We start from the raw sequence: 7,371 nt of genomic DNA, 5'->3' as shown, positions 1-7,371 counted from the left end.
TTCATCATGATAGGCCTGAGAATTGACTACTTCCTGTGATGTATGTGTTCCGGCTGAAAATTTACCATGAAATGCTGATCTTGCACCCAGGCCACTTTCAGGGTCTTGGGCTCAGCACTGAAGGACTTGGTGCTTTGTGATGACTCAGTAAATTCTGAGTGGTCCTTTGGTAAACCCCACCTCCACCTCTGCAATGAGGACTGACCACTCAACCAGGAAGAGCTACTCACTCAGGAGACTTTAAAAGGAGTAACTTTGTCTCGCTCTCTTCCTCTCCCTCTCCCTCTCTCTCTCTTCCCTTTCCCTCTCCCCTTCCTCTACTCTCCCCTTTTCTTTCTTTCTCTCTTGCTCTGTGTCTGTCTCTCTTTGTGTCTGTCTTTCTGTCTCTCTCTTTCTGTCTTCTCTGTCCCCATCTCTCTGTCTCTGTCTATTTTTCTGTCTGTCTGTCTCTGTTTCCCTCTCTGTCTCTGTCTCGATCTCCTTCCATTCACCAGGATGTATGGCAAGTTCCTCAGACCAGGATTTCCTATGAGGAATGGAGATGGCCATTGGTTGCTCTCAGCAGCAGCCAGAAGAAAAGATGTGCTAAGGGAGCTTGATCCTGAGCCTCTGGCTGCTTCTTCCACTTTGTATTCCTTTCCCAGAGCACAAGTGACTCAGTGATCCTGAGAAGAGAATTTCCAACCTTTGAGGTGACCTCATGAGTCTGAGAGGTCGGGAGCTGAGGGGTCTTCCTCTGGTGCCATCTACAATACAGGAGATGCCTCTTGAGCTTCTACAACACATTTTAGAGAAGACAATGATTAATGGGAGTATTACCACCGCTGCCTTGGCTTGCCAGAAGACATTTGTCTTTAGGGAACTGTTTAGACAGTACAAGGCAGAGGAGAAGGTGAAATGCTTATCCTGCAGTCTCACAAAACATTCTACATTTTGATGTTTTGAGTATCAACCTCCCAGGAGAGTGGAGTAGTAGTTAACAATACAAGCTTATGAGTCTTTCCTTTCATTTCCTCTACATTTCAGCCTAATAGACCTATTTGTTGTTCTTCATATGTGACATTCCATCTCCCATCTATGAATTTGCACAGTATAAAACTGTGCCCATGTGCCCCATGCCTAGAACTCTCTCCTGCTGCCACCAGCTGGAACAACCAATTCCCTTCAAAGGTCAGCAGAAGTGCTACCTGCTTCAAGAGGTCTTTCCCGATATATATGTAGAGCCTATGTCAGATTGCAGTCTGCCTTGGGGAAAGAGGGGAAAGGGAGAAGGAGAAAATTTAAAACTTATGGAAGTGAATGATGAAAACTAAAAATAAATAAATTAACTAATACAAAGAAAGGGAAAAAAGAAAGAAAGAAAGAAAGAAAGAAAGAAAGAGAAAGAAAGAAAGAGAAAGGAGGAAAAAGAGGAAGGAAGGAAGAGAAAGAAAGAGAAACAGAGACAGACAGAAAGAAAGAAAGAGAAAGAAAGAAAGAAAGAGAAAGAAAGAAAGAAAGAAAGAGAAAGAAAGAAAGAGAAAGAAAGAAAGAAAAAGAAAGAGACAGAAAGAAAGAGAAAGAAAGAAAGAAAGAAAGAGAGGGGGAAGAAAGGAAGGAAAGAAAGAAACAAAAAAAAGAAAGAGAGAAAGAAAGAAAGAAAAAGAAAGGAGGAAAAAGAGGAAGGAAGGAAGAGAAAGAAAGAGAAACAGAGACAGAAAGAAAGAGAAAGAAAGAAAGAAAGAAAGAGAAAGAAAGAAAGAAAGAAAGAAAGAAAGAAAGAAAGAAAGAAAGAAAGAAAGAAAGAAAGAAAGAAAGAAAGAAAGAAAGGAAAAAGAGGAAGGAAGGAAGAGAAAGAAAGAGAATAGCCCCCACCCTCAAAAAAAAAGGTCTTTCCTGATACCCTGGTCATTGGTACTACCTACTCCAAATTACTTTGTGTTTATTTCATAGATATCCTCTATGTACGGACCTGTGAACATGTATTCTCCTGGTAGAATGCAAACTCCTCAAGGATCAGGACTGTCCTATTTTATCCACTGCACTACCTAGCTGACCCTTTGCACATAATGGGTATTTGGTAAATGTTGGTTTATGTTTAATTGCTTGAGGGGAATAACTGACATAGCGGAGAGAGTTCTTGGCTTGGAGTCAGAAAGACTAGAATTTAAGTCCTGCCTCAGACACTTTCTATGTAAGTCTTCAGTCGTTTAACCTTCTTTATCCTCCGTTAATCCAATGAGGTAGCACAGTGGCACATAGTGTTTCCTTCCTTCCTTTCTTCTATCTTCTCTTCCTTCTCCCTCGATCCTTCTTTCTTGGGTTCCTTCTTTCTTTCCTTTCTTTCTCCCTTCCTTCCTTTCTTCCTTCCTTCCTTCCTCCCTCCCTCCCTCCCTTCCTTCCTTCCCCTTCCTTCCTTCCCCTTCCTTCCTTCTTTCCTTTCCTCCTCCCATTTCCTCATCTGTAAAATGAAGGGATTGAAATTGATGGCTTTCCAGTCCAAAATCCATGATCCTATAATTGATTGAACTAGAGTGAGTACTTCTTATGTATGACTGACATATAAAGCAGGGTTTTTACTTAGTTCTTTAGGGGAAAATAATGTAATATACGATGTCCTTTGTACCTCTACAGGCTTCTTTAATATAATTCCACATATTGTCTTAGTATCTCCCCATTATTAATTCAATATTAATGTAAAATTCTTTTAAATATTAATGTAAAATTCTTATTTTCTGTTTCTTTTCATGAAAGTTTTCTGTTGTGCTCAGGATCCTTACCCCTGGACTGTATCAATATATCAGTGACAGTCATGTAGAATTCTTCTGACTTCTGCAAGCAAGAAGGGAAGGATTTGGCAGGGAACAGGGCTCTCCCACCATCTTTGAAATCAACTAAGCAACTGAGTTGTCTATTTCCCATAGACAACATTCTACAACCTGCCTTTTTTCCTTTGTACGTTGTCCCCTATATCTGAAATGCACTCCCTCCTCACTTCTGTCTTACAGAAACCCTTGCTAACTTCAGGGGCCACCACCTACACTAGACCTTTACTGATGACTCCATCTCACCCTTGAAATTATTTTCTATTATGTACTTTTTTTACATAGCAAGACACAAAAAGAAGTTGGTATATAAAACTAAATCTACATTTCATACTGTTTGTATGTAGACAAATATGGATAGATGCATGTATACATATATTATATATATATTTTAATATATAGTGTACATTTTTATATATTATATATACTATACATACACACACACTAAATTCCTCAAATTACTTCAGAATTGTCCTGCTTGTCTGTGCTTCCTTTTGAATTTCCTGGTTTTCCTCTATACATTACCAAAAAAAAAGATGTTTCAATAGCGTTCTTTGTCATTACTAATGCTAATCCCTCTTCCCCCACCAATATCCTTCCATCAACAGGGAAAAAAAACACCCTTGTTAAAGATATAGTGAGCAAGTAGAATTCACATAGTGGTCATGTCCAAAAAATGTGTTTTTCTTTCTGCAGCTGGTGTCCATCACCTCTCTGTCAGGAGGTGGCCAACATGCTTCATCACAGGTCCTCTGGAAGCATGGTTGGTCACTGCATTGATCAGAGTTCTTATGGTGTTCAAGGTTGCTTTTCTTTATTGTGTTGTTGTCCTTGTATAAATTGCTTTTCCTCATTCTGCTTACTTCATTCTGCATCATTTCATACTACTCAGAATTCTCTGACATTATCTCTTTAGTAATTTCTTGCAGCACAATAAAATTCCATTAGTTTTACTTGTCACAATTTGTTCAGCCATTTCCCAATTGTCTAAGAAGCAATCTAAGGTACTCCTTGGTTCTTTTAAAGTTTATTTCTTTGTGGCTATATCCTCTCCAATATTATCCTTCCTCCTAATCCTTACCCCTCATCCTTTCTTGTTTCCCTGTTGAATTTAATATAGCTCTACACCAAACTGTTTGTATGTGTCTAACTTCTTTTTGTCCATTTGAAATAAGTGAGGTTCATCTGACACCTGTTCCCCCCACCCCTTTCTCTGTATTTGTATATTCTTCTCATGTACCACTATTATAAGAAATAGCTAATTCCACTCCTGTCTTCCACCTTTCTACATTAATGTATTCCTTTCTCCTTACTCTTTCCCTTTTTCAAAACCTCAGGACAGAACCAATACATCCCCAGATCCTCTGTTATTTTTCTTTTTTTTCTTTTTTAAATTCTCTCTACACCTTTTGCAGACATGAAGGTTCTGAAAGGACACTTGTTTCTTCTCCTCTTATTAGACTGTTAATGCTATGTCATCATACAACACTTTCCAATTATTCAAATAAATTTAGCTTCCTAGCTCTTTCTGAACTCTTATGTTAATATTTCTAAGTTCCTCCTCAGTTCTGCTCTTTTCATCAGAAATACTTGAAAGTCCTCTATTTCATTTAAAAGTCCATTCCTCTTGCAGAATTACATTCAACTTTGCAGAATAAGTTATTTTTAGCTATAAGCTTATACTATTGCCTTTTAGAATGTTGGGTTCCAAGATCTCCCATCTCTTATAGAAGAAGATGCCAGGTCTTATGTGATCCTGAATGTGATCCCTAGGTAATTGAATTGCTTCTTTCTAGGTGGTTGATCTGTCTATCTGAACCCGGGAGCTCTGGATTTTGGCTATAACATTCTTGGGATTTTTCATTTTGGACCTTCTTTTAAGAGGAGACAGGTGGAATCTATCTTCACTTTGTCCTTTAGTACTCATAGATCTGGGCAGTTTTCATTTATAATTTCTTTAAATATAATGTCCAGGCTTTTTAAAAATTATGGTTTTCAGAATCCAATGATTCTTGAATTATCTTTCCTTGACTTGTTTTCCATATCTTTTGTTTTTAAATATCAGATATCTTACATTTGCTTCTGTTTTTCAATCTTTCTATTTCTCTTCTTGCTATATCTTGGAGTCATTGATTTCTTTTTTGTCTAATTTTCAGTGAGTATACTACTTGAGTAAGATTTACCACTCTCCCTTTCTACTTATTTTCCTTCTAATTCTTTCCCTCAGAACTTTCATTTCATTTTTATATATCTTGCTTAATTTCTTTTAGATATTCATGGAAACTTGGAATTTACTGCTTCCTGAAGTAACCCATTCCACTCTTGAACAAGTTTAATTGTTATACAAAATTTTCCCTTAATTCAAAATCTCTTTGCAACTTCTCCCCATTATCTCTAAATTTACCCCCAGATCTAAGAAGAATAAGCCTGATGTTTCCAAGTCTAAAGTCCTTCAAATATTATAAGACGGTATTCCTGTTCCTATCAAGTCTCCACTCTTTTAAACTAGTCACCTCCAATTTCTTCAACCACCAGGCAGACCAGATCTGCTCTGTAACCTGAGTAAGTGATATTCAGCAAATGGATCATCCTTGTGATTGTAACTGAAGTGAAAATTACAAGTCATTTAGCCTCCACGGGCCTCAGTTTCCTTATCTGTAAAATGAAGGTGACTGATGGGACTAGACATCCCCTAAAGTCTCTTCCAGATCTAAATCTGTGTATGTTTGCTTCTGTATATAAATGCCATGATTTATGGATTATACTGAATTGTGATTAATTCAAAGAAATAGCAAACAATGCTCCTTTTTGAATGAAGGTTGATTGATGCTGGTGGCCTAGAAGAAGAGAGAGCCTTGAGTCTCATTTTAAAAATCAAACAGAGTGTGGCTACATAAAATGTCAGGTGCTGACAACCACAATGTTTTAAGTGTAGCTTAGCTAATGCGTCCTGAGTGGTCCTGTGCCAATGTCTCCCATGTCACACAACCAATTCCAAAGTTCTTGAGAGAGACCTTGAGAGTGTCCTTTTATCGCTTCTTCTGACCACCATGTGAACACTTGTCCTGTGTCAGTTCTCCATAAAATAGTCTTTTTGGCAAGCATGCATTTTGCATTCGAACAATGTGGCCAGCCCATAGGAGTTTCGCTCTCTGAAGCAGAGTTTGAATGCTTGGCATTTTAGTTCGAGTAAGGACCTTAGTGTCTGCTACCTTATCCTGCCGGATGATCTTTGGAATCTTCCTAAGACAATTCAAATGGAAGCGATTCAGTTTCCTGGCATGGCACTGGTAGACTGTCCAGGTTTCATAGGCATACAACAATGAGGTCAGCACCACAGCTCTACAGACCTTCTGTTTGGTAATCAGGCCCACATTGGAGAAGGTACTGTGCTCCATGGGCAAAGCAGAATTGAAACAGCTCAAAGGAAATGCAGGATGATAAGTTTGGAGTATCCACCCCTAATGTTCACATGCACTGTGATAGAGCATTCCAAGCTCATATTGGCCTAATCAGCCACAGTCAGACACACTGAATCTTGACTCAAGCACAGTGATGTCATTTTGGTCCTCTTCGAGAACAAAGGACAACAACCAATGTGTCCTGAACTTAGCTAGATCTCCAAGTCATCCCAGAACATGTTACTGAGTACAACATGTCCTAGAAGGACCCTTTGCGACCAGACCCTCTGTTAAATACATCCTTACAATATAACATGCATTTCTCCCAATAAAACTCTACTGTTTCCCCCAGGGAGACTTAGAAGAAATATATAGGTTCCTGAGGCCTTGGTTTGAATTCCAGACCTAAGATTTACTTTCAGGATAAATAATTCCCTTAATTGGAACCCACCCAGGCAGCTGTCATGGTATCATAGATCTAGCCCAACTCCCTCATTTTATTGATAAGGAAAATGAGGGCCAGAGAAGTTAAATGACTTGTCCAGGATCACATATGTAGCAAGTATCAGGGCAGGGGTTCAAACCAGGGCTGGGATTTGAATCAAGGTCCCTTGACTTAAACCCAGCATCTTATCCATTGCAACATACTGAGATTATGACATGCTAATCTGAACTAATGGATGGAGTTTCCACACCAGGAGTTCCCTATACAAAGAAATCACATGTTGCAACCTCTCCCCAAAAGGGGTTCTCCTGCTGTCTGAACCTGTATACCATAAAGACATGAATGATTGGAACTTGGGTTTGAATTCTGGATCTAATATTTAAGGAGTATATAACCTTCCTGAACCTTAGTTTTCTCAACTATAAAACAAAGATAATAAAATTTCAGTATTTCTACCTCACAGGGTCACGGGGATGGTGCTTTATATACTTTAAAGTGTCTTAAGGTATGGAGCAGTTGTGATTTGCATTAACAGATAGAATACCCCTGCGAAGGAAACCAAGGAGTTTTTAAAATAAGCATAATACATATGCAATAAAATATTGACCTGATTTTCTAGTTCTTGGACCTTTGATAAGACTGTTCCAGGACAACAGCTGTAACCGAAGTAGGAATAACGTGGGCTTTGTTCCAGTGAACTGAAATTTAGAAGGTACTGATA

Source organism: Trichosurus vulpecula, chromosome 3, assembly GCF_011100635.1.
Source record: "Trichosurus vulpecula isolate mTriVul1 chromosome 3, mTriVul1.pri, whole genome shotgun sequence".
NCBI classification, from domain to species: Eukaryota; Metazoa; Chordata; class Mammalia; order Diprotodontia; family Phalangeridae; genus Trichosurus; species Trichosurus vulpecula.
Note: the sequence above shows the minus strand (reverse complement) of the source record.